A 23595-nucleotide genomic window follows, 5' to 3' on the forward strand; every position below is an offset into this window, starting at 1 on the left:
TAGTGTTCTGATGTAGAAGATGAATTTAGCCGTAGTCAGAGGGATTCAGTGAGAGTAGTGGTGAAATGTGTGTGGCATGACTGAGTGTGGGTAAGTAAGAGTCAAGTATTTTAACTGGGCACTAGTTCTAGGTGGGATAAAGTGGTATAGCGGATGGATGAGTAGTTTGGTTTGTTTTAGAGGTTTGTAGAGAAAGTATATAGTGATCATGATTTTTAGCGATATCCAATATTTTTAAGGTGGTCTCAAACAAACATAAAATGCTATATAAAATTTGTGGGAATATCGAATAGTCATGTACAGTAAATCAGAGAGGGCTCAGAATATCGAACCATCGATCGGTAACCTGGATGAAGTAGGGGGTCTATCTGTTTTATTAAATACGCGGCAATATGCTTTTAATGGGATAGGACGTTAGGAAAGGTGTGTGATTGGGATAAGTGGTTGTGGCTGTATCTACCTTATCCTGGGACCGACCTGGCTCCTAAGCTTGAGCCGCGCGTGGCTGGATCACTCCTGCCTCCACACGAGCCGCATGCGGCTTGATCTCCTCTTCTGACTTAGCTGCGTGCACTGACCGCAGTGATCGGTCACGTGGCCCGCCTGGCACTAGGAGCATGGCTCCAGTGACGAGCTCGCTCTTAAAGGGGCAGTGGGAGCCAAAAGTTGATTCAGGCTCCCATTGGCCCACGTTGCACCCCCACACACAAACGTTTTGGGGGCATAGGCATGACGTGGGCCAATCAAATGTTAAAGGATATTTAAACTTCCCTAGCCCTATCCACTTTGTCCTATTGTAGTTTCTGTGTCAGTACCCTTTAGTGCATTCCTTGATCTATTTTGTTTATTTTGGTATTGACCATGGCTTTTTTCTTGACTCTGAATTTATCTTTAACCCTTTCCTGTCTTGTTTGCCCGTGTGACTGATTGACTTTGGCTTGTTCTCGTTTTCGTAGTCTCTCTGTTACCATGACCTCGTCTCGTTTCTGATTACGCTTTATCTCTGTCTGGCCATTCCAGGTAATAAGTTATATCCTAGTCTTGTCCCTTGCTATCCTAAACTCTGCGTGTTGGGGTATTACATCATGACATTATGATAGGACCATGGGCCCTGCAGGTTTAGGACAGCAAATGGCCTCCTATGAGGCAAGATTTTAAGAACAGGATCACCGTATGGACCAGATTGCCCAGGCCCATCAGACACTTTTGTCCAGAAATGCTTATTTGACCCCTGAGACACTGGTATGCGTACCATCTCAACCCGTACCTCCCATTCCAGAGGCATCTATCCTGACTAGAGATGTCCCGAACAGTTCGTGACGAATAGTTCCTGGCGAACATAGCTTGTTCGCCACGGATGGCGAACATATGCGATGTTCGGTCCGCCCCCTATTCATCATCATTGAGTAAACTTTGAACCTGTACCTCACAGTCAGCAGACACATTCCAGCCAATCAGCAGCAGACCCTCCCTCCCAGACCCTCCCACCTCCTGGACAGCATCCATTTTAGATTCATTCGGAAGCTACATTCTTTTTTTTTTTAGACAGAAGTGTGTTATATTTGAGCATGCTAGGCTGAACATGCGTATATCATGGCTAGTTGCACTGAGGGTATGAGTATATAGCAGTACATTGTTGTGAAAGATGGCTGTCATGTTTAGGGTGTAGCTTGCACGTTATCAACTGTGTATTTATATCAGCAGCTCCACCACTAGTTATAAATCAAGTGTGAGTCGCCCCATGAGATGAGAATGGTGAATAACATAATACATGAACGGTTAAGGTAAAGGCATGTAAGGAACTACGACAATAAACTCTTTAGGAGGTGAAATAATGACATGTTTAAACGCTTGCTACTTTACGATTAGTTAATGTGCAGAGAGCAGTTCATGTGATCAAAGGCATAGTGTGGAGGATCGGCTATAGTGGGACATGCTTGGCAGGCTGCTGTTTACTGCTTGTGCTCATCCGATCCCTTCTGGGTGCCAGGTGCAGACCCTGGGAGTCCCTGATACCTGGAACAACAAAATCAAGTCTCTGGCTGAGTGCCGGGCTTGAAGTGGTGGAAGCTTGTTTTGTCAAGTGGTTGGATCTGTCCCGGTGGTGCTTCACGTCCGGTGCGGGATTGTGGTGGCTTAAGGTGGAGGCGAGTGCTTGACGTGGGGCAGGCTCTGCATTTATGTTTGTGCCTCCGGTCCCGTCTTCGACGCCTTTTGCGTTGGTGGATTTTAATGGGGACTGCTTCGCTTAGCTGTGGTGGAGCTTGTTGGGGCTGTGGTGGAGCTTGTTGGGGCTTCCTGCTTGTTATTTGCTTCCAAAATTGATTAAAGAGTCTGTCCAGCTTAGACTCAATATCCTGCCATGCTTTGCTGGTACCAGGAGGACACGCGGCTGCCGCCATATTGGGAGAGTCGCAGATGAGTATGTCAGCCTGGGCGGCTGTGCTCTGTGCCTCCATTAGCTCCAGACAGCCTCTCAGGGGTGGACCGGGATAACCCCCACCGGTCCGAGGGGGGGGTAACGGAGCTCCTGCCGGGAAGTAGCTGCTCCTGGGCATCCCAGGATCGGGAGATCGGCCGCCTCTCCCGCCCGGTAAGCACCAGGCCACACTTGCCACGCGGAGGTAAGTAAGACTCTGTCGAGTTGCTGACTGCTATTAAGCATGTCGGGTCGGTCAGGTAGGAGCAACATTGCTGGGTCATCCCCTTCTGGGGTGAAATTCGCTTGTTGATAGCTGCTTAAAATGAGATATTGAGGGAGCTCACACGAAGTGCGTCTTTCCTCCATGACAGCTAGGCCCCGCCCCCCGGACGCTGCATTCTTAGTGAGAGGAGGGACAGTGTAGCTGCTGCTGATTTAATAGGAAAATAGATAGCTAGGCTAGTGTATTCAGTGTCCACTACAGTCCTGAAGGACTCATCTGATCTCTGCTGTAAGGACAGCACCCCAAAAAGCAATTTTTAGGGCTAGAACATCAGTCTGCTTTATTTTTATTTTTTTTCTGTGTAATCTAATTGCAGTTGCCTGCCTGCTAGCGTGTGTGTCAGGCTCACAGCGTATACTGTGCCTACTTGCCCAGTGCCACCACTCATATCTGGTGTCACAATAGCTTGCATTTAAAAAAAACTAAAACTTTTTTGACTGTAATATAATAGCAGTCAGTTTCCTTCACACGTGTGCGTTTCAGGGCCTGCCAGGGCACAGTGTCACACCAGTGCAACTCATATGTGGTGTAACAGTAGTGTACATAAAAAAAAACTAGAAATCTGACTGTGAAATAATAGCAGACAGTTTCCTTCACACGTGTGCGTTTCAGGGCCTGCCAGGGCACAGTGTCACACCAGTGCAACTCATATCTGGTGTAACAGTAGTGTACATTTAAAAAAAAAATACAGGGGGCTTGTTGTCACCTTTCAGGGACCCTTGGTGTTGTAAGTGGCTGGGTGGAGGAAGAGACCTTCAATGACATCAGTGAGGACAAGGAACGGGACATAGCTAGCTTGGTATCCAACCTTGTGCAAATGGGGAGTTTGCGGTTGTGCAAATGGACTGTTTGCGGTTGTTTGCAGTGCGTTAAACGGGGAGTTTGGTCTGTCACTGTGAAGCGGGCGTAACCCTTACACTACTTGATCGATACAACATCATACCTGATGTTTTAAAGCACGTTATTCCAAACAATTTAGGAATGTTAGGTGATTTATGCCCTTTATGGATTAAAACCAGACTCTGCATCAACTATGTAATTTTACATGGGAGTTTTGCCATGGATCCCCCTCCGGCATGCCACAGTCCAGGTGTTAGTCCCCTTGAAACAACTTTTCCATCACTATTGTGGCCAGAAAGAGTCCCTGTGGGTTTTAAAATTCGCCTGCCTATTGAAGTCTATGGCGGTTAGCCCGGTTCGCCCGTTCGCGAACATTTGCGGAAGTTCGCGTTCGCCAACGGAAAATTTTATGTTCGCGACATCACTACATGCCATGTTTTTGTTATAATCCTTGAACACCATGCTTGTGAAAGCTATTGTGGCTATGCAAGCACTGCTGTAATTTCATGCACAACAACAACAAAAAAACACAAAAAAAAAAAACATAGAACATAGAGCAAAAAACAATGCGCTCTTGGGCAGACAAGAACCACAACAGGACAAGTAGGTATAGGCAGGAGGGGTTTACATAGCATAGGACAGAGACTCATTGAAACACGCCATGTCTGTGCGACAAAAGACATGCAAGCTGCAGAATGTCATCAGTGACATCAGAGGAGCGCACCAAAGGTTTATCTGCTGACGCATAAAAAGGATGTGCCCCAAGACGGAGCGTCCAAGAATAGATCATCATATAGACATGGAGAGCCCCAGTGAGCACAACAGTATTACTTTCATTAAAGGAATTTAGGGATGATTGTTTGCAACTAGTGAGAAATAAAAAAAACATTATAAAACAATATTTGTGGTCAGGGACAATAAGCCGAATTATAGTAGTGGTGGTGTAAGCCGGCTGCGATATACCAAAGCCGACATTCGGGTAGGCCTGTAAAAAGAGCGCCCAGCAAAATTGAATAGCTTGATAAAGGGAGCGGTAGGTGCGCTGAACCAGGCAGTATCAGCCCAGAGGAAGGAGAGGCCTGTTACAAAGTTACAACATTTAGTAAACGGAAGAAAAGAGTATTGCGTGCTTTGCGCATTTGCCATTATAAAACTATCATATTAATTTGGCTTATATGTCAATAAACCCCAGTAATATTTCAGTTTATGTAATATTTCTAATTTTAAAAAAATCAAATGTCAGGATTGATCATCTCACCCAATGTATTTGGGGTGGAAAACATGCTAACAGCTGGCATTTGGATCTCTCTCTCCAAAGTTAGTGATATTTAAGAAAACACCCCCTCTGACGGAAAAGAGGGGGCAGTAAATACTAACTACAGTTGTTTTCATTAAAACTAAACATCCAAGTGGACACACGCCATCTGTGTGATCTCATGGTAACCAGATCTGTGCTGAATAATTTAAACAGCCTTAAGTGTAAAAAAACAGACTGAAGATTTTCTTTTCATTGCGAATTTCAAGTATCCTTACACTACCCTGGCCAAGAGGCAGTAAACAGAAAGTCTAGAAATTAATTACTTAAATTCGTCACAAAAAAATGTATAAGTTGAGAAACTCACCACAATGTAATAGATCAAATGACTCACAAAAAGGAATTTGCAAATCGTGAAAATATATCAAATTGCGACATTTGGAAGAATGAAGAATCCCTCCTTAATGAATGCATTTTAATCTTGGAGAAGACATTCTGACTTGTGGTTAGAAGTATCTTAAATGTATAAAGGAAAGACTTTGGAAACTCAAATACCCTCACCTCCCAACATTTCAAATGGACAAAGAGGGGCACTTTAAATGGTTAATACAGTCACCATCACCACTTCTGATTTTAGTGGAAGTGGAAGCGTTTCTTTTTGAACCACTGCGCATAAACTGCAATTTTGTGCCGGGGGCTTGTTACAACCCCAGCACATGTGTAACTCTGTGGCAGGCTGTCTAATGTTAATTCAGAGCAAAAATGACATCTGACCTTGTAGCGCACTGTGACCTACGTAATCAGCATCTACCCTTGCAGGCAGAGGTTCTAGCACATCGGCAACAGGAAGCTTGATCTCCCCTCCTTCACCTTACTGCTTTCCTACATTGACAGTCATAGTTTTTTTTTACATTCGTTTTTAAAATCACCTCCTTCCATCGTCAATCCCCCTCTGCTTCCCTCCCCAGCTCAGAGTGAGTGCATATGTTCTAAGCATGGAGCTCAGTTTAGACAAATGCTTCTCTTTGAGAAGAATGTGGTTGGACCACTCAGAGGAAAGGGGTGATACAGTGTGACAATGGAAAGGCTGTGGAATAACTGGAAATTGATTATGTCTAAGTTTTATCTTTATTTTACAGTTTGTTTTTTTACTTACAAAAGTGCAATTGCCACACTACTAGTACCTAACAGGACATTACAAAGTAAAGAATACTTATTACAAAAAAAGGTTTAGATTAACACAGTATCTTATTTGTAAAGACTCATTTCAGAACACATTTATAGTAGTTTAAAGACACATTACTGTTTTGTTTTTTTGCTGTGGAGCTCTGGAGCTCTGTTATAGACTCACAAATATAGAGCTCCAAGAAAGGAGGGACATTAGGTTAGAAAAGAGGGACAGAGCTATTTGAGCCCAAAATTGGGACTGTCCATCCTATATAGGTAAACTTGGGAAGCATGACTATCTCCTGTCTGCTTATGTGTTACCTGGAGAGATTTGGGGTTAATCAGGTGATTAGTGTCTGGTTTTGAGTTTCTAAGAAGGATTCCAAGGAATCCGGTTGTGAGTTTTAAGATATTACAAGGAATGGTTACAATCTGATTGTTATCTTTCTGGATAGACTAGATGGTTATTGGCTGCATATGAGCTTTCTGTAGAGATTCCAAGGATAAGATGGTCACTGCCTCTAAGTTTTCTGGAGAGATTACAATGATGAGATGGTTGCTGTCTTCCAATTCCAAGGTATTGCATAGCTGTTCACTGTGTGTGGGTTTTCTGGAGGACTCCAAAGATTAGATGGTTCCACTTTGTGAGCTTTCTGGCGATATTCTAAATATTGATACTTGTTGTCCGCTTGGGGGTTTTCTGGAAAGATTGCAAGGGATCAGATGGTTGCTGTGTGCTGGTTTCCTGGCTTCTAACTTCTTGTGATGTTCCTGTCTTCTAACTTCTTGTTTTTTTCTGGAATGATTCCAATATATCATTTGGTTATTGTCTGTGAGTTTTCAGGATACCTTCCAAAGGATAAGTTGGTTACTGTCTGCTTGAATTTCCAGGACAGATTCCGATGGTTGGTTATGATATGCTTGGGGCAGTGTGTGGTATAACATTTAATTAATTACATTTATTCCTAGAGAAATGTTGTACGATCAGATGGATGCCTAATTGTATTCTTCATCTGAGTTTCCTGGAAAGCTCAGCAGATATCAGATGGTTCTGTCTGCGAGTTTTCTGGAGGTATGTCAAGGAATGGTTTTGTCTGCTTGTAAGCTTCCTGGATCGATTTCAAGGGAATCGAGTGATAAATATCAACATAAGATTTATCTGAAAGATTCAGGTGTTGCACGGTTACTGTATACTGTATGCTATAAGTTTTGTGGAAATAATGTAGAGTAACCACATGCTTACTGACTACTTCGAAGGTGGAACTACTGGGGTCAAGGAGGTGCTATTTAGTTTAGTTTTTAGTTACATAGCTGAAAAGAGACTTGCGTCCATCAAGTTCAGCCTTCCTCACATATGTTTTTGCTGTTGATCCAAAAGAAGGCAAAAAACCCAGTCTGAATTGCTTCCATGTTTGCAACAAACTAGGAAAAAATTATTGGATCAAGCAGCTATTATTCCACTAATTAGAAATTATATCCCTGTATGTTATGTTTTTGCAAGTATTTATCCAATTGCAGTTTAAACATCTGTAATGACTCTGACAAAACCACCTCTTCAGGCAGAGAATTCCATATCCTTATTGCTCTTAGTGTAAAAAAAAACATTTTCTTTACCTTAGATGAAATCTCCTTTCTTCCAGCCTAAATGTGTGACCTCGTGTCCTATGTATAGCCCTGTTTATGAATAGATTTCCAGATAAATGTTTGTACTGGCCCTGAATATATTTGTATAATGTTATCATATCCCTTCTCAGGGAATGATAACAGATTTTTTTTTTTTTTTTACTTTTCTTCGACTAAAATGCTCCATTCCTTTTATCAATTTTCGTCTGCACTTTTTCTTGTGCCATGATATCTTTCTTTAGAACAGGTGCCCAAAATTGCACAGCATATTCAAGGTGTGGTCTTACCAGCAATTTATAAAGAGGCAAAATTATATTTTCATTCCGAGAATTTATGCCCCTATTTATACATGACAAAACCTTACTGGCATTAGCAACTGCAGATTGACATTGCATATTGCTGCCTAATGTGTTGTCTATAACAATTCCCAAATCCTTCTCATGTGTGGTTATCCCTAGTTCACTACCATTTGTGATCGTGCCCTGGAGTTCCGCTGGTCAAGAGGCGGCCAAGGCCAGACAGAGGCACGTGCTATGTCCGTCAGAGTCAGGCAATAGCAGGCTCAAAGTTCAAAGTTAAATTTAGAAGTATTATTGACAAAAATATAATGGTAATGATCTGTTTTCTTTTAATTTGATATTAAAGATTAAGCAAACATCATCATAATAAGGTTGAGACAATGCAAAACCGGGCAAACATTGCAAATGAATGAGGAGAAAAAACTGCAATTAGAAACATAGAATGTGACGGCAGATAAGAACCATTCGGCCCATCTAGTCTGCCCAGTTTTCTAAATACTTTCATTAGTCCCTGGCCTTATCTTATAGTTAGGATAGCCTTATGCCTATCCCACGCATGCTTAAACTCCTTTACTGTGTTAACCTCTACCACTTCAGCTGGAAGGCTATTCCATGCATCCACTACCCTCTCAGTAAAGTAATACTTCCTGATATTATTTTTAAACCTTTGTCCCTCTAATTTAAGACTATGTCCTCTTGTTGTGGTAGTTTTTCTTCTTTTAAATATAGACTCCTCCTTTACTGTGTTGATTCCCTTTATGTATTTAAATGTTTCTATCATATCCCCCCTGTCTCGTCTTTCCTCCAAGCTATACATGTTAAGATCCTTTAACCTTTCCTGGTAAGTTTTATCCTGCAATCCATGAACCAGTTTAGTAGCCCTTCTTTGAACTCTCTCTAAGGTATCAATATCCTTCTGAAGATAGGGTCTCCAGTACTGTGTACAGTACTCCAAGTGAGGTCTCACCAGTGTTCTGTACAATGGCATGAGCACTTCCCTCTTTCTACTGCTAATACCTCTCCCTATACAACCAAGCATTCTGCTAGCATTTCCTGCTGCTCTATTACATTGTCTGCCTACCTTTTAAGTCATCAGAAATAATCACCCCTAAATCCCTTTCCTCAGATGTTGAGGTTAGGACTCTATCAAATATTTTGTACTCTACCCTTGGGTTTTTACGTCCAAGATGCATTATCTTGCACTTATCCACATTAAATGTCAGTTGCCACAACTCTGACCATTTTTCTAGTTTACCTAAATCATTTTCCATTTGGCTTATCCCTCCTGGAACATCAACCCTGTTACATATCTTAGTATCATCCGCAAAAAGACACACCTTACCATCAAGACCTTCTGCAATATCACTAATAAAAATATTAAAGAGAATGGGTCCAAGTACAGATCCCTGAGGTACCCCACTGGTGACAAGCCCAAGCTTCGAATATACTCCATTGACTACAACCCTCTGTTGCCTGTCACTCAGCCACTGCCTTACCCATTCAACAATATTGGAATCCAAACTCAAAGATTGTAGTTTATTGATAAGCCTTCTATGTGCAACAGTGTCAAAAGCCTTACTGAAATCTAGGTAAGGAATGTCTACTGCACCACCCTGATCTATAATTTTAGTTACCCAATCAAAAAAATCAATAAGATTAGTTTGGCATGATCTCCCTGAAGTAAACCCATGTTGTCTCTGGTCTTGAAATCCATGTGTTTTTAGATGTTCAACAATCCTATCCTTTAACATGGTTTCCATCACTTTCCCCACTACTGAAGTAAGGCTTACTGGCCTATAGTTGCCCGACTCCTCCCTATTACCTTTCTTGTGAATGGGCACAACATTCGCTAACTTCCAATCTTCTGGGACTACTCCTGTTATCAATGATTGGTTAAATAAATCTGTTAATGGTTTTGCTAGTACACCACTAAGCTCTTTTAATAGCTTTGGGTATGTTCCATCAGGTCCCATTGACTTATTTGTCTTTACTTTTGACAGTTGAAATAGAACCTCTTCCTCTGTAAACTCACGTGTAATAAATGACTCATTTATCCTTTTTCTTAACTGAGGTCCCTTTCCTTCATTTTCATCTGTAAATACCGAACAAAATATTCATTGAGGCAGTCAGCTAGACCTTTATCCTCATCTACATACCTTCCTTCTTTTGTTTTTAATCTAACTAATCCTTGTTTTACTTTTCTTTTCTCATTTATGTATCTAAAAAAAGTTTTGTCCCCATTTTTTACTGACTGTGCTATTTTCTCTTCTGTGTGGGATTTGGAAGCTCTTATAACTTGCTTAGCCTCTTTCTGCCTAATCTTATAGGTCATTCTGTCTTCCTCACTCTGGGTTTTTTTATAATTACTAAATGCTAACTTTTTGTTTTTTACTATTTTGGCCACATCTGCGGAGTACCACAGTGGTTTCTTGAATTTTTTGCTTTTACTGACAAGCCTAATGCAATTTTCTGTTGCCTTCAGTAGTGCAACTTTTAAATAATCCCATTTCTTTTGGACTCCATATAAATTTCTCCAGTCTGATAATGACTCCTTTACACATATTCTAATTTTAGAAAAGTCTGTTTTTCTAAAGTCTAAAACTTTTGTTTTTGTGTGGTGTGACTCAGTCACTGTTCTTATATTAAACCACACTGACTGATGATCACTGGATCCTAAACTTTCACCTACAGTAATATCTGATACCAAATCTCCATTTGTTAACACTAAATCTAGTATGGCCTCTTTACGAGTTGGCTCCTCCACGACTTGTTTTAGAGACAATCCCAGTAGGGAGTTTAGAATATGTGTGCTCCTGGCACAAGTAGCTATTTTTGTTTTCCAATTCACATCAGGAAGATTAACCCCTTAAGGACCAAACTTTTGGAATAAAAGGGAATCATGACATGTCACACACGTCATGTGTCCTTAAGGGGTTAAAGTCACCCATGATGATAACTTCCCCCTTCATTGTCATTTTAGCTATTTCTTCAACTAGTAGATTATCTAACTCTTCAATTTGTCCTGGGGGCCTATAAATCACACCTACACGAGTTACTGTGTGATTACCAAATTCTAACGTAACCCAAACGGACTCTATGTTCGCCTCACTAACCTTTATTAGGCTAGATTTTATGCTATCCTTTACATACAGGGCCACCCCTCCCCCTTTCTTGCCTTCCCTGTCTTTTCTATATAAAGAGTACCCTGGTATTGCTATGTCCCAGTCATTTTTCTCATTATACCATGTCTCAGTAACAGCGACTAAATCTACACTATCAGTTGCCATTATTGCCACAAGTTCATGGATCTTCCCTAAACTGCGAGCATTTGTAGACATGACTCTAAGCTTATCATTTTTTAACACACTTGCTACAGGCACCTTCTGTCCTTGTTTTGGGGGACAATTGGATTGGTCTTTTATCACCCTTTTGCCCCCCCTCCTAGTTTAAAAACATCCTAGCAAAACCTCTGAACTGCTCACTGAGAACATTTGTTCCCTTTTGAGAAAGATGCAAACCATCTTTTTTGTACAGTTTATTTCCATTCCAAACAGAGCTACCATGAGCAATAAAGCCAAATCCTTGCTCCCGACACCATTCACCAAGCCACAAGTTAAAGTCCCTAATACGCATCCGCCTGTCGTTCTGAGTGTTATGCACAGGCAGAACTTCAGAGAATGACAGTGTGGAAGCAACCTGCCGTATATCATTGGCACATCCAATTCCCCTTGCTGCTTTGCTTGCTTAACAATATTACAGATACGTCTCCTGTCTCTGTGAGCAGTAGCTCCGGGAAGACACCTCACAAGACCACCATTGTCCATCTCCACACCTCTTATGATGGAATCCCCCAACAACAACTGCTTTCTATTAGGCCTCACCATAGTCTTCAAGCCTCTCTGCACAACACCACTAGCCTCAGTGCCTCTCTGCACAACACCACTAGCCTCAGTGCCTCTCTGCACAACACCACTAGCCTCAGTGCCTATCTCCAGGACACCACTACACTCTGAAAGTGCAGAAAATGAATTATGTAGAACATCCCTAAAATGAATTATGTAGAATTGGTGTCATCCCTAAATTCCAAGGGAATTTCTAATTTAATTGTAAATAACCATCTTGTAAAAATTCTCGAAGTCAGCCATGCTTTTGCCTACTCGGACCTTAAATTTGACATTGACTTCGAATTCACTTTGAAATCTCACTTTAGTGAATAATCCTGTCATTGTATAACAAAACAATAATACTCTTTAAACTATAATAAATGTGTTTACAAATCAGTCTGTGTAAATCAGATACATTGTTTTTGTTCTCAATTACATTTTAGTTGCATAAATTATTAGTAAGTTACCTAAAATGTTTAACATAGCCCTGCCCCCTGCCAGACTCCTACTCACACCCCTAAGATAAAAGTGTCCCTCTTTGTCCATTTGACATGTTGGGAGGTATGAGTCATGATTCTTTGCTTAACTGAAGACTGACAAAGGGATATAGCAGTAGTATAACTAGGGATCTACCGATGACACAAATGGATTCAAAGACAATATCTTGTAATAACAATAGACAGTAAATGTATCATTTTAACAGCATTTTACATCATTTCAAGTTAATATAATTATGTGTAAATAAATGTAATGTCCCTATTGATTCGAATATTTCCCTCACTGGAAAAGTTTTACTTAGCATAGAAATAACATAAATAATCCCCTCGAATGTTTATTTCAAATGATACGTGCCCACGTGGGTGACATCTCTCGTCTCACTAGGGTATTTGAAATCATGCAAAAACTTTTGATGCAGATCCAAATTAGTTCTGTTTTCCCAATTTCCAGCTGCTGTCAGCTAAATCAGGCAGAATACTTTGAACTGCAAGTCTGAAAGGTTCGTTTAAACATAATTATTTAACAAGCAAGCATATCTTTGTATACGTTTACTAATTTAAAGGGATCTTTTGAAGTCTCCGTGCACTTAAAACTCTAGCATTTGATATTTTCTGCCTCTATTGCAAAACATTTTGGGTGCATAAATAATTACTATGAAGACATCATTTAGTTTCACACAGTATGTCGGACTTTTAAGGTTTTATGAAGCAGTGCAAAGAGTTCATATTTTGTCATCACATCTCTGACATTAACCAAATCATAACTCAATTTTTTGTACTACAATGGATGAATTTATGTTTGCATGTTTGTTTATGTCTATTTCTCATGTTAAAAGGGTTTCTCCAACCACCATGACTGTTTCTGTCACTTGAATACTGCACATTCTGAGAAAAATCGACAATCGTGTGCTAGGGGACTAGATGTACCCCCAGCACACATGACTTTGACAATCCGGATCTCAGGCTTTTGATAGGACAGACTTGATTTTCATGAGTGTCTTTTAGTATATGAGACTGAGTGTGGCATGCAGGTATGGTTGAGCACTGAGTACACCTCCTCCTCCTTTAATTTGCATGTTTGTGTTAACATTTTTCCTTCATTCTATTTAGTATCGCCAATGGCACAAAACAGGGATGGACCTTTTTCACAATATTTTCCATCTTAACATTTAAATCTTACATATGTCTCATATGTAACAAAATTAATAAATAATTGTTGAGCAATTATCTCCGTAAAGTTACTCGGGCAATACTCACAATTAAGGTGAGAAGGCACATATCACAGGGACGAGCTTAGATTCCAGATTAGATTCCACTCACAAATCCAGCAAAGTAAAGGACTTGGCATAAAAGTGCCTTTCTCAGGCTTGTTTTTATTCAATAAATCTGCCTTGGAACCTTCTCCAATTGTGTGCCCAGTCCTTTACGTTATTGTATTTCTGAATGGTCATTATAAAGCCATGATATTGTCATGTTAATCATCTAACCATCATGCTGCCCAATATTTTGAAAGAATTAAAAATGTATAGCTCCTTATTCCATTAAGATCCTAAACATCTCTGCTCTAACATCTCTGCTCTAAACTCCCCTTCCAGAAATAAATAGATGACCATCTGGTCAAAATCCTAACCTTTTAAGCTAATGTGCACACGACATCTTGTAATTGATTCATTCACAAACTGAGAATTTGAGAAATGGACAATCAGCCACATAACCCCAATGTGTTTTATAGAAACGATGAAAACTAAATATAATCTCCATTCCTTCAAAGTTTTATTTGTAGTTCATAACAAGTTCATAACATTTACTTCCATTGTTCTGTCTACCTGAGTGGGTATTATTACACCTAAATAATTTAATTATTTCTTTGTCCATATACAATTGATTTTTTTTGCTTAATTCATCCCTAGTTTGGTTTTCTATATTTATGGACAAAGCAGTAGACTTTGTAATATTTAATTTATAATTTGATATTGCGTTATATTCATATATCTCTTGTATCAAACATGGTAGAGAGGATTTAGGTGATGTTATAGATATCAGAGTGTCATCAGCGTATAGTGAGACCTTAATTTCTCTTTTCTTAGTAATAAAATCTTTAATATTTTTGTTGTCTATAATATTTATTGCCAGGGGTTTGACTTAAAGAATAAACAAGAGAGGGGACAAGGTACATCCCTGTCTTGTACCGTTATGCAGATCAAACCATCCTGCACATATAATTACCCCCTACTGTTTTTGCTGGGATTCCCAACAGGTTTTGCTGGGATTCCCAAATCTGCACATATAGTATCAAACTACTAATATGCTACTACAAACTACTAATTTACTAAAACTAACACCCCCCCCCTCCCCCACACACACACACACACACAAATAAATGGTGGATTGTCTTTGGACGGACCATAAAACATATTCAATATAAATGTTTGTATTGTAGACATAATCCACAGTTCCACTCAGTGTGCAACCAATAAACAGTCCAGGACTTGATAATATCCAGTCTCACAAACCTATTAATATTCTTTGAACACTATTAGTGTTCTATTCCTGTCAGGGTCTTACCTGAGTTGGGAGTCTGTAGCGCAGATATGTCGCTCACCCTTGCAGATAGCCACAGGCCGAGGTGGTCAGGTAAGAATTCACCTGGCCTGTGGGTCTGTGCACGGGGGCTGTGCAGGATGCAGTACCAAATTCGCAGGACAGGCAAGGACAGAACCAGCAGGATAGTCGAGGGATAGCCGAGGTCAAAGGATGCCAGAGGTCAGGAACAACAAGGAGTAGCCGAAGTCAAGGGATGCCAGAGGTCAGAATAAACGTAGTCACAAGCCGAGGTCAAATATACGAAGCAGAATAAACAGGAACACTGGTACGACACAGGAACACTAGATCAAAGACTTGACAATGAGTACAGGGCGAGGCTGGGTTTAAATACCCTGCTGATGAAGATCAGAGTCAGGTGAGATACAGACAAGTCAAGGTGCAGCCCCTGGTGTAGTAGCCAAGCCAGGATGAACAAGACCGGAATCAGTAGTCTCTGGTAAAGCTGCTGTGGCTCAGAGGCAGAGAGCAGGACTAGGATAGATAAGTACCCCGGTTCAAGTCCCCTGTTGGGAATTCCAGGAGCGACCACGTCTGGCCGTCTGTCTCACAGGTGAGTACCCTGACAGTACCTCCCCCTTCAAAAACGACCTCTGGGCGTAAGTAGGCTCCTCATTGAAATAATCCGTCTCTCCAGAGTCACTCTCAGAATCCATCGAGTCCCCATAGTGAAAGTCCTCAGTATGGAATCCCTGATTAGCTCGGGATTTCCCAGTACCAGCTTCTGGTACGGCTGACGATCGGTCTAGGTTCCGGGTAGGGGTGACAAAAACCTCCACAACTTCGGGAGGGACAGTGCTCGTAGCTAGCAGTGCTTTTTCGAACACTTCCAGGTCTTTTTTACAGACCGTAGTGCCATTAGAAGCAATGACAATCCTTAGGTAAATCCATTTCAAGTGGGCAGGAAGTAGTGGTGGTACTACAGGAAGCAACTTTGGTAGTAGATGCAGACGACTCTGGAGCAGGGGGTATAGCATTCTCCATGGAAGCCAAGCCTGGACAGGAATAACTGCTCCCTTGTAGCTCTTTAGGCTGATAAGCGGTGTACACTGGACGAAGAATATTATTATCCAGTCGGAGAGCTGGAGGTCTAGGAGGGCGAACAGGACAAAGCGTGATGAAGTGTCCTCCTTCTCCACAGTAAAAACACAGACCATGGCTTCTCCTTCGGTCCCTCTCCCTAGGTGTGACTTTGCAGTGGACACGTCCAATTTGCATAGGTTCCTCAGGATCAAGTGGAACACAGGATACCTCTGGAGTTTTCCTGGGAACTGGATCATAAGAGGGCATTACTGGGGTGTGGTGATAGTACTCGGTTCCTTGGTAACGTAGACTCTGCGATTTTTTAGTAGGTGGAGCTGGCTTGGGCTTAGTGGTCCTGCACTGTGAGTCCAAAGCAATAATAAAGGATTCCCAGCTGACAAGGACAGGACTCTTCCTCTGCAACATTTGGTAAGACCAAACTTTAATGCGTCCAGACAACAGGTTGATAGCCGCTCTGACCCTGATGAAATCCGTGGCGTAAGTTCGAGGCTTTAAAGAAAACAATACCTCGCAATCCATCCTGAATGACTGAAAGGACGTGTAGTTACCATCAAATCTGTCAGGCATGATGACAAAGGGTTCCGGAGCTGGATGTACTGCGCCTTTAAGAGAAAAAATTTCCTGCTGCAACTCCGAAACAGTCTGGGCCAGGCTGGACACTTGCTGGAGTGAGGGTGAGCACATTTCTGCGGACTCCATATTGGTCAAGTCTTTTGTCAGGGTCTTACCTGAGTTGGGAGTCTGTAGCGCAGATATGTCGCTCACCCTTGCAGATAGCCACAGGCCGAGGTGGTCAGGTAAGAATTCACCTGGCCTGTGGGTCTGTGCACGGGGGCTGTGCAGGATGCAGTACCAAATTCGCAGGACAGGCAAGGACAGAACCAGCAGGATAGTCGAGGGATAGCCGAGGTCAAAGGATGCCAGAGGTCAGGAACAACAAGGAGTAGCCGAAGTCAAGGGATGCCAGAGGTCAGAATAAACGTAGTCACAAGCCGAGGTCAAATATACGAAGCAGAATAAACAGGAACACTGGTACGACACAGGAACACTAGATCAAAGACTTGACAATGAGTACAGGGCGAGGCTGGGTTTAAATACCCTGCTGATGAAGATCAGAGTCAGGTGAGATACAGACAAGTCAAGGTGCAGCCCCTGGTGTAGTAGCCAAGCCAGGATGAACAAGACCGGAATCAGTAGTCTCTGGTAAAGCTGCTGTGGCTCAGAGGCAGAGAGCAGGACTAGGATAGATAAGTACCCCGGTTCAAGACCCCTGTTGGGAATTCCAGGAGCGACCACGTCTGGCCGTCTGTCTCACAGGTGAGTACCCTGACAATTCCATGTCTCCAATTTAAGAACCTTACTTTGAGTCCATGGATCTAGATACCTGCACTCCTTCCTACTGCGTGTCCTTTAGATACTACATACTATTTTTCAAAAATGCACAGGATCTTAGAGCAGTAAAATGGTCAACTCCTATAACATTGGCATACATATTTGATATGCCTAGTTATATAAATTAATTTATAGTCAGGCATGTCTGATGCAGAACTACTCTGTGTGCTATTTCAAATAAGATTCATGACGACTGACACTTCAAGTACGGTGTTTCCCCAAAAAATAAGACCCGGTCTTATATTCATTTTTCCCCCCGAAAAACACACTAGTGCTTATTTTCGGGGGATGTCTTATTTAAGGGAAAACCGATAGCAAGCATTAAACTTTTCTGAACATAGATTAGCTTACTCGTGAATGGAATCCTGTGAATCTATGTTCGGGGAAATATTATGAGCATCCTCCAAAAATAAGCTAGGTCTTATTTTTGGGGATGTCTTATTTTCAGGGAAACACAGTAGTTAAAGGCCGCGGAAAGATTCTGAATGTTCTTCCACTGTTTTTGTTACTGAGTAACTTTTATCCATTCATGTTCACTGTGCCCAATTCTCATTTTGTAATCAATTATTTACTTTTAATGTATTACTTAAGAAGGTGAGATTAAAGGGGCTTTATACATTTTTGGATTTTACTTCTTTTCAAAACACCACAAATAACTCAAACAGGAAATGATAATCCTTTAATTTCGTGCACAAAATATAATAAAGGTTTTAGTCTGAATAAATCTGCATATTCACATTCTGTAAACAATTATATAATTTTCATCAAGGCTGCCACATTGTTTGGCACCTATGAGTTGCTCAATTATCGAAAGACATAAACCCCGGTGGAATAATTTGCCATCTCTGTAAATCATGTTGTTTATATCACTTAAACAAAACATATTGTACATTACTGAATATCGTGTTCTTGCTGCAGATATCTTGAGGTCTTAGTGGGCTGATTATATAAGGATTAAAACCCTGAGAACGCAATACTAAAAAGTCATTTGACTTTGTTCAAAGAAAGAGACTTGGCAGGTATTATTACCGATGCTTTAACCCCTTAAGGACACATGACATGTGTGACATGTCATGATTCCCTTTTATTCCAGAAGTTTGGTCCTTAAGGGGTTAAAGGTGTACAGACATTGGAACAAAGCATTGAAAAAATCTAGCAGGATTATTTCTTGTATAGAAAGAGACTTTTGCAATGCAGGTAAAAGGTGCCACTGTATCAGCCACTAAAAATAAATAAATCACTATACCAGATTCAGATTTAACGTTATTGTCACTGTGCCATGTAAATACAATGGCAATGAAACCGTTGGCCTATGTACTATATAGTATATGTACCCTCAAATAAGGTTTGAATTTAATTATTTGTTTTCTTTGGCTGTCCAATCACAGACTTCCCAACGCAGTTTAGCTCGACTGAACTAAACAAACAACTAACTGGACTGTTTGTCTGATTGACAGCTACAGAGATTTAACAAGGTTAACAATGTAACTAATAAATTAGCATGTGTGTTACCAATAACACACAAAAGGTGTGGCAAAAAATACAATGTAACCCCTTAAAACCGGAGGGCGTACTATTACGCCCTATTCTAAGCGGCTCTAAACGCCGCAGGGCGTAAAAGTACGCCCTCCGTTTTTTTTTTTACTTACCCGGTCGCCTGCGATCCCACGCCAACGATCACGGTCGGTGGACTCACCTGGGATCCCAGGGAGTCCCCAGCGGCGGATCCTGCCTCCTCCGGCCCCCCCCCCCCGGCCATGTGAGAGTGAGGTCATTAAAAAAATTATATATATATATATATATATATATACATATATATATCTACACATACGTATATATATATATACATATATTAATTCTACATATATATTTATGTAATATTTTTACATAATTAGGTATCCTAATTAATTACAATTAGCGGGGCCTGCCTGACAACCCATGCCAAAAGTATAGGGAATTTAATTTGCAAGCACTATGTTTAACCCTATAACTTTCCAAGACACCATAAAACCTGTATATGGGGGTACTGTTTTACTCGGGAGACTTCGCTGAACACAAATATTAGTGTTTCAAAAAAGTTAAATGTATTACAACGATGATATCGCCAGTAAAAGTGAAGTTTTTTGCATTTTTCACGCGCAAACAGCACTTACACGGACGATATTATTGCTGTGATACTTTTTACTGTTTTGAAACACAAATATTTGTGTTCAGCGAAGTCTCCTGAGTACAACAGTACCCCTCATGTACAGGTTTTATGGTGTTTTTAAAAGTTACAGCGTCAAATATAAGGCTTGTGTTTCATTTTTTTCACATTAAAATTCGCCAGATTGGTTACGTTGCCTATGAGAGCCTATGGTAGCCCAAGAATGAAAATTACCCCTATGATGGCATACCATTTGCAATAGTAGAGAACCCAAGGTATTGCAAATGGGGTATGTCCAGTCTTTTTTAGTAGCCACTTAGTCACAAACACTGGCCAAAATTGGCTTTTTTTGCATTTTTCACACACAAACAAATACTAACGCTAACTTTGGCCAGTGTTTGTGACCAAATGGTTACTAAAAAAGACTGGACATACCCCATTTGCAATACCTTTAGTTGTCTACTATTGCAAATGGTATGCCATTATGGGTGTAAATTTTATTCCTGGGTTTCTATACAGTCTCAAAGGCAACGTAACCAATCTGGCGAATTTCAATTTCAAATGTAACATGCTATATTTGACCCTGTAACTTCCCAAAACACCATAAAACCTGTACATAGGGGGTACTGTTTTACACGTGAGACTTTGCTGAATACAAATATGTGTATTTTATTGCAGTAAAAGCAAACAGTATTATGACATTGACAGTTAAAATGTCATGTAGAACTAAATTAATTACAACATTTCTTATTTTCTCCCATTTTTTTCATATTAAATGATGTTTCATAGCTAAATATTTGATATTAAATGAAAGCCCTGTTTCCCCTGAATAAAATGATATATAATAAGGGGGGGTGCATTTAATATGAAAGAGGTGAATTACGGTTGGACAGACATGTAGCGCAAATGCCAAGTTTTGTTTACATTTTGTTTTGTACACAACGTGTACATTTGGCTCAGTCCTTAAGGGGTTAAATAGTCAAATACCTTGTTTAATGTTGTTTGTAAGCAGCCTGATTGTATTTTGGGGAATACTGATTCCAAAACGAATAAAACATGGTAACTAATTTTATCAATAACATTAATAAAGCACAGTGCGCTATCATTTTGCTCCAAAGAGTTGCGGTTAGGCCACTTAAGCCCTCCGGGGCCCTGGTCCACTCACAACAGCTGCACTGCAATGAGAAACTGCAATGTTTACATGGCAGCGTTAACACTGCTTCTAGTCGCAGTCTCCCAGACAGCCACTAGAGGTGCTTCCTGCAGTTTCCACAGAGTTTAACGCCGTGAAACGACACTCGACGTTCTAGACATGATATAAAGGTGTCAGAACACACAGTTCATGCGCAGTTAGCTGTGTATGACGCTGCATTGATGATGACCCCTTTCTACCATCAAAAGCGCCTTCAATGGGGACGTGAGCATCAGAATTGATGGTTGCCTGGTCTGATTAATGTTTTCTTTCAGATTAGGTGGATGGCCTGATCTGTGTGCGTCATTTGCCTGGAGAAGAGATGGCAGCAGGGTGACCTTTCTGAAGAAGGCAGGCCGGCGGCGGCAGTGTTATGCTCTGGGCAATGTTCTGGGTCCTAGCATTCATGCGGTTGTTACTTTGACATGTACCACCTACCTAGAGATTGTTGCATACCATGTACACCCCGTCATGGCTGTGGTGGTCCCTGATTGCAGCGGCTAATGTTCTTTTGACAGCACAAGGGGGACGCACACAATATTAGGCAGGGGGTTTTAATGTTGTGGCCGATTATTGTACATATCAATCTATATGAATTTATTTTTAACTGTTTACATGTGCTCTATAGCTGAGGAAATCATATATATATTTTTTGCTCTAATTAGTTAATTATCCATACAATCCCAGCTTTCTTACAGATGACAGGCAACTGCACAATTAGGGTGTATGACTTATATGTGCATGCTTCCTGGCACGTGGGGAGTAACTGCCCAATGATCTGATTTATACATCTGGAACTGAAACAAATTAACTATCAATGTATTTTATGCTTCTAGAGCAGGGGTAGGCAACCTTTTAGAAGTACTGTGCCAAGACAAGATCTTTATGTCTCTTGGCGTGTTGGTCCTATTTCTTATTTTATTTAAATGAGGTGTGTATGTTTCCATACTCGGCTTGTATTATATATGAGTGCTGCAGCTACTTTAGAGCTTTATATTTGTGCGTATGTGGGCTGTTTTATATATTGTACATATTCATGAGTAGTTTGTGGTATTGTGTAGGATATGAATGTAGGCTGGCTATGAGCACTGCTTGTGGAATTGTGTATGTGGATGATATGTAACATAGTGTGTTTGGTGGTGTGTGTATGTGTGGGACTGCTTGTGGCATTGCATGTGAGAGGCTGTGTATGTGGATTGGTGTTGTGTTTATGGGGATTACGTGTGTGTTTGTGTGTGGGCTGTTTGTATTATTGGTATGTGGGGGCATCTTCTGCAGCTCTGTGTATATCTAACAGTGTGGGTGGCTTCACTAGGGCCCAGGGTCAAGGCCAGGACCTCTACTCCAGAGCAGATTCCCTTTCACAAGAGCTGGTAGGACGTGATCTCCCAGCAGTGCGCTTGGGTTTGCACTAGCAGATATCTGAAGTACCACTGGTACTCCTGATAGGCCAGAGCCTGTTTGTCACTAGCAGACTTGACTGCCGTGCAAAAGAACCTTAAGTGCCATAGGTTGCTGACCTCTGTTCTAGAGTTTACATGTTCTAGAAGCCACAAACCATTACAAAATACATTATAACATTTTGAGATATGAATGTAGAACAAGGGTTGGGTCGGCTGTAACATTACCAGTCATGTCATGGCCGTGGCAATATACCACAAATAGTGCATGGTGGGTATCTGCTATCTAACACACTAGTTCTGCGGCTACATGTTTCTTCTAGATACTTTCCACACAGTCTCTTAAAAATAGTTCTAGAACTACATTTCATGAGCCAATTAAACTTTACCCTAATGTAATATTTTTGAATAGGCTTTTGAAATGATTTAATATTTATTATAAATTATTTTTTCAAAATACTAAAATATCAAAAAAAATATAAAAATATATCAATATATCAGAAATATCAAAATGTTTTTCAAAATACTAAATTATAATTTTTTTTAAAATGTATCCAAAAATATTAGATAATTTGAAAAGGGTATCCACAAATATTAAATTGAGGCCTTTGTTGGTATTAACTGTGTATGTCTTAAAGGGGCTCTGTCACCACCAATACAATCTTTATGAAATACTCACATTGGCTGTGTTAGAATTTCACTGAACTTCCAACACAGTCAAAAAATATACTAAGACAAATTAGGGATGACTTAGTCTTAGTATATTTCCTACGCTTGACAAAATATGCAGCTCTCAATTTAAATTATTTCCGCCAGCCGTCACTAGTGATGGCTAAGGGGAAATCAGAATTGTCTATAGAGCTTCATAGAGTTTAGTGTTGAGATCCTCCATTCGCGAGAGTACAACACTGACATGGGCCCCTGGCAGACGAAGAGGACCAGCAAGAAGGCCATGGTGGCGGCCAAGTGGAACTGGTTCAGGTAAGTAAAACTCACCTTTCCCTGCACTCCACGGTTACTGGACACCAAGAGCAGCTGTCCTCATCAGAGTTCTGTGCAAAATAGGCACGGTGACAGAAGTCGGTTTAAGTATGTATTAGAATTTTGATACCTGTGTTATTGTTCTATCCCAGGCAGCCTTTGAATAATCTAGAATCCTTCACTTTCCTTATAATTCCTGTTTCCCCTAGCTAACTATTGTATGTGAGGTTGATGCCAAAGTTTGAAAAGTTGTTATATCTAAAATCTTGTCAATATGACTAAATCATCTGTCAATAACCTATAGAACAATTAGGACAGCGTCCGCAAGTCGCGCTTCTCATCGGTACATTTCCACGTGGCTAGCCAGTGTTCGAGGGGTGGCGCGGCAGACTCTTTCCCATACTGTAGTGCCGGCATCCGGCATGCTAACTAACACCGGCGGCTGTGCATCAGAGCCATCTAAGGGCTCTGCCTATCCCAGCCATAATTGTAACGTGGCTGTGCGTGCGTCATACATCGGACATTCTATCACATGATCGCTACTTTTTACACCTCTTACCTGTCCTCTT

General features: G+C 40.9%; 1 protein-coding gene across 1 annotated transcript in view; it reads left to right on the forward strand.

Annotated features, from left to right (window-relative positions):
• The window catches only part of ASAP1 (ArfGAP with SH3 domain, ankyrin repeat and PH domain 1), a 294522-nt gene that overhangs the window by 11861 nt on the left and 259066 nt on the right, over positions 1 to 23595 (forward strand). The window lies entirely within an intron of this gene.

This window comes from Pelobates fuscus, chromosome 4, assembly GCF_036172605.1.
Source record: "Pelobates fuscus isolate aPelFus1 chromosome 4, aPelFus1.pri, whole genome shotgun sequence".
Classification (NCBI taxonomy): Eukaryota; Metazoa; Chordata; class Amphibia; order Anura; family Pelobatidae; genus Pelobates; species Pelobates fuscus.